At 45.6% G+C, this 11,199-nt stretch overlaps 1 pseudogene; it reads right to left on the bottom strand.

Annotated features, from left to right (window-relative positions):
* Positions 1-4,054: 4,054 nt before the first annotated feature.
* Positions 4,055-11,199, bottom strand: part of LOC115664344 (anaphase-promoting complex subunit 4-like) — an 83,021-nt pseudogene continuing 75,876 nt past the window's right edge.

Here is an 11,199-nt window from a genome sequence, read left to right as displayed (position 1 = left end):
CGTCCTTCGACTCTGAATCCCCTCGGACAGTCTGCTCCTCCGAGGATTCCGACTCGGCCCCAATCTCGATTGGGTGATTTATATCACCCGATTCAGCTGGAATTTCGCTCTGATTTTCATCCACTGGTTCCTCAAGGAAATCGTTCTCTGGCATAAAATTGGGGTCCATCCACTGCTCATATGGGAGTATATACTCCGGTTCCTCCTCAGGTTCTGCAGACTCAGTAGGCTCGTTCTCGGGTTCCACCTCGGGTTCTACCTCCTTTGGTTCTTCTTCGAGAATTGGCTCTAGATCTATATCCATTGGGTCGAATTTTGCTTGCGATCCTTCGGGCTCAGGTTCGTGCTCAGCCCCAAAAGATCTTTGTGCTGCAGGAGCTGGATGCAATCGAGATTGCGCTAAACTAGTTTCCGCACTACTCAATTCTCCGTCTATAGGGGGTATAGCAGACGGGTCCTAGTCCCCAACCAAATCAAAAGGAACATCAAAATCCCTGACGGGCCCGAACTCATCGACTCCATCCCGAAAGAACCAGGCAGTGTATACATGGGTTTCCCATAAAGGTAGTCCTACTTCTACAAAAACCGTAGTAGTGTGCTTAATCCAGGTCATATTATCGCCCAAAGGAAACTCTGCAACCTCATACTCGGTGTGCACTGGTACCCAAAAACGCTCAGGTGGCGGTGGTAGAGGATTCATGATTCAGGTCGAGATTCTGAAAAATGTTGGTTGAAACAACCATGAGACTACATCTCAGTAAGTACACTCCTAAACCCCACCTAGGCTATCACGTACCTCCAGACAATCACACAAAACACCATCACACACATAATCATCACATAGCAGGCACATTAATTATTCTTACCTGGACTGATCCTGCTTGCACCCTACACGTTAACCATAACCAAAACATATACAATCACATGCATGTTCAATTTCATTTCGTGAATTCGTTCCGTTTTCATCATGTCTTTTCCACATTCTCGCCAGTGACCCGCATTATAGTACACGCCTCAGGTCCACTGCGACCAACTTATCACAACATTCCAGAGTCCGCGTTACAGTACACGCCATGTTTCTTGCCCGCGTTGCAGTACACGCCTCAAGCTCAACATCTATCACCTATTGCACAACCCGCGTTGAAGTACACGCCTCAGGCTGGCAGTCTTCCGGTAATACCGGGCATCGTCCCACGTTGAAGTACACGCCTCAGGACGGCACAATTCCCACAATCGCACATACCACACCACATTCACTCTCTTACTCATGCTCACGCTCAACAATCATTTGCCACATTCAATTGGCCAATCACACGTGGCCCGTGCACGCATCAATTCACACATAATTCATGCTCGCCAAGCATTTGACATGGCTAAGTTAACAATTAATTCAGTCTGGCCCAAGCGTACACCCGATAGGCATATTTCAATCCTTTAATTACATAGCCATGCACTCAATTTTGCCACCACAGCTCAGTCATAGTTCAAACACACATTAAGTACACAATTTGCCATTTTTCTCCAACCAAACGGCGGCAAATCAATTCCGGTCGTTCACGACACTTTTCCACAACCAATTGCCGATTCTAATTATCCAAATTTCACTCCGATCGGCACATCATAGCCCACTGAACAGCCAATCACAGCCACCTATTGACCTCAAAATTTCCATTAAAATATTCCCAAATTCAATTTTAGGGCCGTTAACCGGTTCCGCTCCTAAATCGTACAATTTCACACCCACATAAACCCGATTTCAACTAAAAATTACCTGTTGATACCCGATATCCTAAATTAGGTTTAGGGCGTGACTTACCGAGTTCTAGACTAACGCGGCTAGAACAGAAAGCGGCGGCGAACGGCGGGGACGGCGGCGAGCAACGGCGGGGCTTGGCGGCGTGGACGGCGAAGGCGGTGGCGAGCGGCGGCGGCCTTCCTTGGCCGTAGCTCTCGGCCACTCGAGTGGGAGGGAGAGAGAGAGAGGGGAACGGCGGCGTGGGGGTGGCGGGGGCGCGGTACGGCGACGGCGAGGCGGTGCGGTACGGCGGGCGGTGAGCGGCGGCGCCGACATACGGGCAAGGGGACGATCGGCGATCGGGAGGAGGAGAAAGAGAGATGGCCGAGAGTCTTGAGGGAGAGGGAGTGAGGAGAGAGAGAGAGATCTTGACTCAAATAGTCCAATTTTGACCCAAAATGGCAAATGACCATCTTGCCCTTTACTCACAAGCCAAATCAACGGTCTAGATTTGATCTTATCTTGAAACCGACGGTCGAGATCGAATCTTGCCTAAAATATCCAAGGGCAATTTGGGAATTTCATAAAATTCTAACGGCAAAATTGTCCATTCCAAAAAGTTAGGCACAATGACCAAAATGCCCTTCTTCCATAAAACATGCCCTTTACAAACTCTTAGGGGTACAATGGTCACTTTCCTCATTTCTCATCGAAATCGAATTTTTTGAAGGAATCGGGACAATCCAAAAATGCACGTTCCATCCGCAACGTCGACCCAACGTCCCGTTGTGATTTCCAAATTTTTCCGATGTCCAATTTGGGCTCAATTAAATAATCAAATTTTATTAAACGCAACTCGAGCGTTTCTCAAACTAACGGGCGGCTTGTTGGGGAAATTCGCATATTCGACCCGTGACTGACAATAATTCAGGTCACGTGCAAGTTCATTCGGTTCGTGATGACTTCGGTTGTCATTTAATCGCGAGGATCAATTGCTAGATCCGAGGGGCACGATCGTTTGGTAAAGGTTCAGGATCATTCATCAATTCATTTCGTGGTCCGGCAGAATCACCTGCGATCCACTACTATGTTAGTGACGAACTGACCCCTAACTATCCTTGGATCGGCCAACAGTGGCTCAAAATATCACCTCGACGATTTCATGGTCGAAAGTCAATTCACGATCGAATTTTCTTTAGTCGCACGAATTAAATCCCTAATTAGCCTTTCCCTAATGGTTAGTACCCCCGGAATGATCAGTTCCGGGTGAGAACTTACTACTAGTACATTCATAAAACTCAGTATTTTATAAATCTCAAATGGACAAATTTTCAGGATGTCACAAATTTTTTCTTAAATGATGGTAATTTTTCATTGATGATGTTATTCATCTGTATATAGAACAGCTTTGTCGAAGGCCTTCTTAAGCAACTAATCTTTTCCATCGAAAAGCGTCTCTCTACTTCAGCTCTTTCAACATCTTTCTTCTGGAAAAGTTCTCTGATATATCACATGTAAGGAATGCAGAGGTTACATCATTCAAAGAAGAGGGTACTTGGATTCTACGCTTGTTATGCATTAGAATTGCGACCACATCCATGGAGTCCCATGTAATAAGTCTTGCCTACTGCTGCTATCGACAGGCAATACAGCTATTTTTCGGAATGCATACACTGTTAAGCTACGATGCTAAGCTCCCTCATACTCATTTTCCTGGCCTTCTCTTCCTATTTTCTCGGCCCTCGAAATTTTTAACTTAGATTTCTCTGCAACGAGCTTTTATGCAAAGCAGCTCGGGGTTAGTTCAATTTAAGATTGGGTTTGCACTGGAATTTTATCCTTCTAATATAGGATTGAGCATCTAGACCTTTTATTTCTGGCGAGTCATTCCACAGTTCCTTTACTTCCTAAACTATTTTAACAATTTAACATTCCTGTATGTTTATACATCATTAAATTTACTGGCTAGGTGATGCTCTTTGTTAAGAAAATGCAAGTCCATTTAAGATATCGTAGACATAATCTCATAATCCTGAACCTACCGTTCATTTGCAGATTCTGAATCTCTGAGACTGGAATATAGTCGATGTTCAATGAAGCCACCTTGAAACTGTATATCTAGCAGCTAGACATGTCCATTATATTGGTCATGGAGGGAAGCCATTCCACACAAGAAGGTATTTTGTGCATCGGATTGGATGCATCACTAAACGGTGACGTGAAAAAGCAAGTCAAATTTTAGATGAGAGAATTCAACATTCAAACGCGAAATTCGTTGGTCAATTACACCAAGTGAACCCAAAGTATGAATAATCCAAACAAGCATTTGGTTCTCGTATATATGAAAGTAATAAACATATACAGATGAAGCATAAGCTTGGCACTATCAAATGGATCTCAAAGCTTGCAGCAATACCATGAAGACAATTACCACCAGATAGAAGCCATGGGTCTAACTCAATAGATACATAGTTACCTTTTACTCCAATTTTTTCTTCGACAAATGCCCGCCTAGCAGAAAAGGCACATGGCAGGTATAAATTAAGGCTCTCCAAGAAGGGTGGAGCCGAAAAGCTTCGGTCACAAAAGCCCACCTGCATTGCTTCTCACACCGATGTCTGCAGCTTCAAGGAGTAGACATCCACCCACAGGAGCAACACGAGCATAACCACCACAAATTCTTGAACAGACGGTCATTCTGAATCAGAGATTTCATCTTCATCCTCGTCCAGTATGTAGACCAGGGCCCGCTTTCTTGCAGCCAAAACACAAACCACACCTCTACTTGCTATTGCCAAAAAGATATCAACTTGATTTCAGTCCGGTGTTCCTTGAATATATGGCCATAACTAACGTGATGTCTAGACCTTTGTTGGGTAAAAGTACAAGTACAACACTTGCATTATGCTGAAACACAGCCGGGAAGCAAACCTTCCGTGCCTAAAGAGGCTATGGTATGCATGTAAACTATAAATGCTCTACAGTATCTTGCTATACTAGATACCATGATAGTATCAGTCATCATGAACATGTGCATAACGGTTCTCAGTCAGTAACCCAGATTGCAATGTACCTACCATAAGAAGATTATTCTTGTAGTATTTGTCTGGCCACTACATATTCATCCTTTTCGCACTTTGTCCTCTCGATTGATTTAAAATTTAGGGGAAAACCTAATACTGTAGTATATTACTTCTTCAACTGAAAAAAATATTATTCTTTGGAGAATACTTTTGCATTAAGTGGTCCATTAAAACAGCACAATGTATCTACGCCAGTCACATTTAAACTTAAGAGAAGGTTCTAAGTGGAAATTTTACTAAAAAGCATGGGCAGGACTAATTCAGTTCCACCACCCAGCCAACGAGATAAATTTGTTACTGACACTGGCAAGTTTATCAAACATTGATACACAAAGAAAAGAGTATGGGCAACAATAAGTTTCCAAACATCCAAAACTGCTAATGGAATGGTAAGAAGCTCGAAGAAAAAATCTTCAGAACTATACTATTGATGGCATCGCAATGAATTGATCCTTAGCTCGATGGTATGACAGTGTCAAAAAATTCTTACCACTAACTGACAAGGGAGGAACTACAGCATGGGGAATGCTGCGAATCTTCTCATTCTCCATGTCTAGGTGTAAGATAGAGTCCTAGATGTGTAGTTTCACTGGGTTAGAGTTTCAGAAGTGAGGAATAATAAAAGTAGCAAAAATGTCCGCACAAAATAGAAGCAAAAATAGCACTACTAACCCATTAGGGCCATCAAATGCACATTTCTTAACATAGATAGGAGTACAAGGCTCCAACTGTCAATGTATGTTGGAACGCTTGCAGTTATGGAATGGCAGAAAGTAAAACATCCTTCAAAATTGCAAGCATGAAGTGGCATGTATTGTATATGCTTTATACACATAGGAGGAAAAACTAAGCTGCTGCTACTTGTGCTGATGAGGAGAGCAGATAAATAATAAATAGTGTTAGAATTATGATAATAAGGGTAGAATTGTAATATTATGTTTAGAGGGGTTTACGTTACGTTAAGTATATATATATATATATATATATATATATATATATGTAATCCCTCATTAAAACATAATAGAATACATCTTCATCCTCTCAAACATGGTATCAAAGCTGGTTGAGAAACCCTAATTTACCGCCATTGGCGAAACCCTAGACTCTCCGGCGAACCCAGACCGGCGACTTAGTCCGGCGAACCTAGACCGGCAACTCAGTCTGGTGAACCTAGATCTGGTGGCTCACACTCAGTCTGGCGAACCCAGATCGACGACTCCCATCAAGTCGTGTCGCTTCTGTTGGTGACTTCCCAGATCTACTTCTGTTGACGACTTCCCAGATCGCGGAACCCAGGTCAGCGATCTTGCTTGCATAGAGACCCGGTGGTCTCGCTCTCTTGCGCCAGCGGCTTCGCTCTCTTGCGCCGATCTTGTCACGCCCCGAACCCCATCGAGCTCACGACATCCCGCTCCGGTCGAAATGATGCGACGTCCCAGGAACGTCGCTGACCCAACCTAAACATCAGAGCCACATGCGGAAGCGAATAACAAAACCCCGGACAAATAATGACGACAACGGGGTAGAACAACAGAACAATTCAGCAACCACATATTCATACAACACCAAATATACAAACATCATATTACAGACGTAAATACAGACTAACATCCTCAGTCACCGTTTAAACAAAAGTTCAGGGGTTTGGTTATCTTAACTTCACTATCGGATAACCCAAGTTATACAACCCCTAAAACACCCTAGGGAAAAACCTAAGGGTCGCCCTCTTCCATTCTGCTTCGGAATTTCTGGCTTGAATCTCTGGAACTCACCTGCAGCTCCACTGGGCACCAACAGCAGCTCTCCGGACTTCCAAAAAGAAAAGGCGCACTTCCCGGGTTTAGGGCCGGGGGTCTGAAAGTGGCGGTTATACAACCGTGAGACGAATCTCAATAAGTGTACAACCCCAAACCCCACGTAGGCACTCACGTACCGCCAGACGAAAACACCCATAACACACAACGATCGGTCAAACTAACAATCACATGCGACCTTACCTGGAATCCATCACGCACGTTCCTGCACGTTAGATAATAACACAGCCAACACATCACAGCAAGGAATCACAGACGCGCGTGCCTCAATTATAAGACAGAAACCACTTGGGCACGTCCCATACCGTGCCTAGCAGTTTCTACCCCATAATTAAGCATCACATCGCGCGATACAAACACACTCGCACGCTACTCACACCATGCGTCACTTTCCACAATCCTCTCGCTTGTCTTGCCAAATCCCACTCATTTTCAACCTTTCCACCACTACCGCGCCCGCGTAAAACGCATCAGGCCAACGGTCTTCTGACCTCGTCAGGCATCGTCACCCCGTCGGGCCGGGCATCGTCACCTCGTCAGGGACGGCATCGTCCCGCGTAAACGTACACGCCTCAGAACGGAATCCTACACACACTTTCCTTCTACCGCGCCCGCGTAAAACGCATCAGGCCAACGGTCTTCTGACCACGTCAGGGCATCGACACCTCGTCAGGCCGGGCATCGTCACCTCGTCAGGGACGGCATCATCCCGCGTAAACGTACACGCCTCAGGACGGAATCCTACACACACTTTCCTTCTACCGCGCCCGCGTAAAACGCATCAGGCCAACGGTCTTCTGACCACGTCAGGCATCGACACCTCGTCAGGCCGGGCATCGTCACCTCGTCAGGGACGGCATCGTCCCGCGTAAACGTACACGCCTCAGGACGGACCCTTTCCAACCAATCTCACATTTCCATATCCTCGTTCCACTCAAACCACACTTACATACAACCAGCACACGCACGGCCAAACATACACGCCTCACACATACATAGCCACGCATCAAATTCACATCTCACGTACACTTCACAAACACGCATTCTCATCACATGAACACCACATGATCACCCACACTCGGCACACGAACTCAATGCACATTCACATGTCCACGCCACCACACCTCACGGCCACACACACGGCACAGCACCACATCACATTCGGCCCAAGCACAAACTAGAACAAGCCAATACATTTCCAATTAATCACCCATTTAATTCCCGATCGATCCTCGACATCACAGCCCTAACTCAGCATTCCTAAACCTCGAATTTCGTCGCCCAATCAGCCCACAACCTCCAAACATTCAACCCCTAACTTAGTCCCGAAGACAGCCACAAACAGTCCCTAAAATCACTTAAACCGAACTTCAAACGAGTCTAGAAATACCCGAGGTCCTAAATGACATTTGGGGAAAACACTTACCCAAAAAGGCGAGACAGAACGGGGCTGGAACGGGCCGGGACAGCAGCAGCAGCGGGAGCAGTGTCGCCGGAGATGTACGGACGGCATGAACAGCGTACCGTGCGGGGCGGTGAACAGTATCGCCCCCGTATGGACACTGTACGGACAGGCTGGGATGGTGGCCGGCGAGGTGCCGGTGACAGCCGCGGCGTCCGTACGATCCGGCGTGAACAGTGATCCGTACGGGGACGGTGAACATACTGCACGGACACCGTACGAGTCTGGCTTGAGCTGGACGGCGACGTACAAGGCAACGGCCGGAGTGTCGACGGACCGCGACGGAGCTCGGCTGAGCTCCGTGATCTTGTTTGCAGACCGAGAAAGAGAAAAAGAGAGAAACAAGGCTGTTTTGGACAAAAACCGGGCCGTGATGGCTGAACAGTTGAGAGGGAGGCCCAAGGGTGCTGTGGCGACGGCTGGTGAGCGGCCAGCAGCTCCGGCTGGTACTTTTCCGGCGTGAACAGTACCAAACCCAGCAGAAACAAGAAACGGAAGAAGAAAATACGAAGAAGAAGAAGAAGAAAATGGGGTTCTGGTTCTGCCGAGTGAAATGGGAAGATAAGAGAGAGAGAGTGGTCAAAATGAGTCAAAGTTTGGTTGGGTGGAATCCATGTGTCAATAATCCAAGGGTTTGGACAACTTTGCCCTTGATCCAAGGGCCACCAATTGATCTTATCTAATAATTTAAGGGCCCATTGGTCAATTGTCCCTAACCCAAGGTTGACCAGACCTGGTTTAGCCTAATTGACCTTGGTTAGTCCCCAAATTTTGGTCAAAATTCGGAATAAAGGAAAATAGGCCTAGGGGCATTTTCGTAATTTTCCGATCCCGAACCGAAATTTCAATTTTCGCACAAACGTGTTTCATATGTGCGTGGCCAACATAATATGGCGTTGGAATCGCGAAATTCATCGCCCAAGCCCTCGAAAATCCACGCCAAAGTTTCGGGAATAAAATAATATTATTTTTTCAATTTTTGTCAAAATTCCAATTTTTGGCCAAAACCACTCTGAATGTGCGTGGCCACCCCAAAATGACACTAGCCTCGAAAAATAACCTTAAACGACTTCAGAATCGCCATCGGTGACCAGAGGGGCAAAATCGTCATTTTCCGGGTCCCGGACCGAAATCCATTTTTTTGCAGAAATGGGTGGCCCCAAGGTTGGCCAAGCCAAAAACGTCATCGGCCGTCCAAAATTGTCATTTTCAAAATTCTCGATTCCCGGGCCCGAATTCCAAGAAATGACTAAAATTGGACAATTGCAACTTTAGTTTATCTCTGGCTTATGGGTGGCTCATTGGGATTATGCGCTCTCGACCCGTGACCGACACTAGGTCAAATCACGTTTAAGTTTACTCCACCCGAGACGACCTCGATTGTCATATAATTGCGAGGGTCTGTCACTAGTGCCCTTTGGACACGATCAATCAAATAGATCGGTCTCGGTTGGCTCAAAACATTCCCTCGTCAATCGATATGATCGAAGATCGAACCCAGGTCGAGTTCTTTGGTCGTGCGAAGTCAATCCCGTAATAGCCCTACCCCTAAGGTTAGCATCCCGAGAATGCGCGGGTCCCGGGTGAGATCTCACTATAAGTGCATTGGCCAAAACATTCATTTCTTAAATCCTGGGAAAAGGATCGAAAATTCAGACTGTTACAGATCTCCATCGGCCCCATTGAAGGTTCAGCTGAGCACTAACATGCTCTGCTCTTCGAACCCAGTTGAAGCTGCCACTGTTCGTCGTTTGTTCGCACGATGAAGGTGAACAGTAACTTTTTCCAAAAAAAAATTATGTTACTCAGTGCAGCGACGATCACTGCCCAGTGGATGCAGTAGTTTCAAGTGATAATTCTTCGATTTTGACTTGATGGATATATGAATTTTCCATAGGTCATTGTGACTAGTTTTGATCCAGTTGAACCCTCAAAGTGGTGATTATATTTGACTGGCTGTGTTGTTGGAGACTCTGGTGATTATATTTGGCTGGCTGTGTTGTTGGAGACTTTGTTGTTCAGGTTGACTACTTGTTTTCTTACGACATTATTTGTGGGTTCAATCGTATTTCCAGTTACTGATGGCTGCTGTTGCTGGAACTTCTGCTAGTTTGCCACATTTACAATTGACTTCTGTAAAGTTTGATGGTACTAATTATGCATCATAGTCTAAAGCTGTTGAAGTTTATCTTACTGCTACCAAACAACGCGATTATCTTACGTCTACGACCCCATCAGATCAAAGTAAGGTAGCTGATTGGATTGCTTGGTGATGCATTGATTCGTACATTGTTATGGAATAGTATGGATTCCAAAATTAGTCCCCATTTTATTCAGTGTAATACTGCAAAGGAGGTTTGGGATAAATGTGCTTTACTATATTCTGGCCAAAATAACATGACACGGGTTTGTGATACATGGGAGGCACTATTTGACCTTAAGCGTGGAGATCAGTCATTGACTGAATATTATGCTCATTTCACGACACTATGTCGACAGTTGGATACTTATCTTCCCGCTTCAGATGATGCAGTCGCTCTTGTCAAGAGACAAGAGGATCTTCAGGTTATTCTATTTCTAAAGGTGTTGGGACCTGAATATTCTTCACTACGTCAACAAATTACTTCTCAGAGCTCTCTTCCTTCAGTGGATGAGGTTTTCTCTCAAGCTCTTCATTTGACACCTATTGAGAAGATCTTCGCCACAACTTTGGAGACAATTGCTATGGTTTCTCATAGCACTGGCAAACATGGAACCCGGGATCGTGGTTATAGGGGTCGTGGACGAGGTTTTGTTTCGATTGGTGGTCATGGTGGTCGTGATGGTGGTATTGGTGGTCGTGGCTCTCGCTATTGCAACCATTGTCAGAAAAATGGACATACCGAGGCTTATTGCTATACTCTTCATACTGAGCTTCGACCTACTGTTGCTGCCTATGTTGATTCTCCGGCATTGACTTCATCAGAACCTCTTATTGCGCATGGTACAGGTGATACTGTTACACTGTCACGAACTGAGTATGATACGTGGCTTCGTTCTCAATAGGTGACAGGCTTTTCAGCTCCTACTGCAACTCTGGCACAGACCATCGAAGGTAGTTCATCT

This window comes from Syzygium oleosum, unplaced genomic scaffold (genome assembly GCF_021117445.2).
Source record: "Syzygium oleosum isolate NSW1041296 unplaced genomic scaffold, Sole_v2.1 Sole_v2.11, whole genome shotgun sequence".
Classification (NCBI taxonomy): Eukaryota; Viridiplantae; Streptophyta; class Magnoliopsida; order Myrtales; family Myrtaceae; genus Syzygium; species Syzygium oleosum.
Note: the sequence above shows the minus strand (reverse complement) of the source record. Positions and strands in the feature narration are given on the sequence as shown.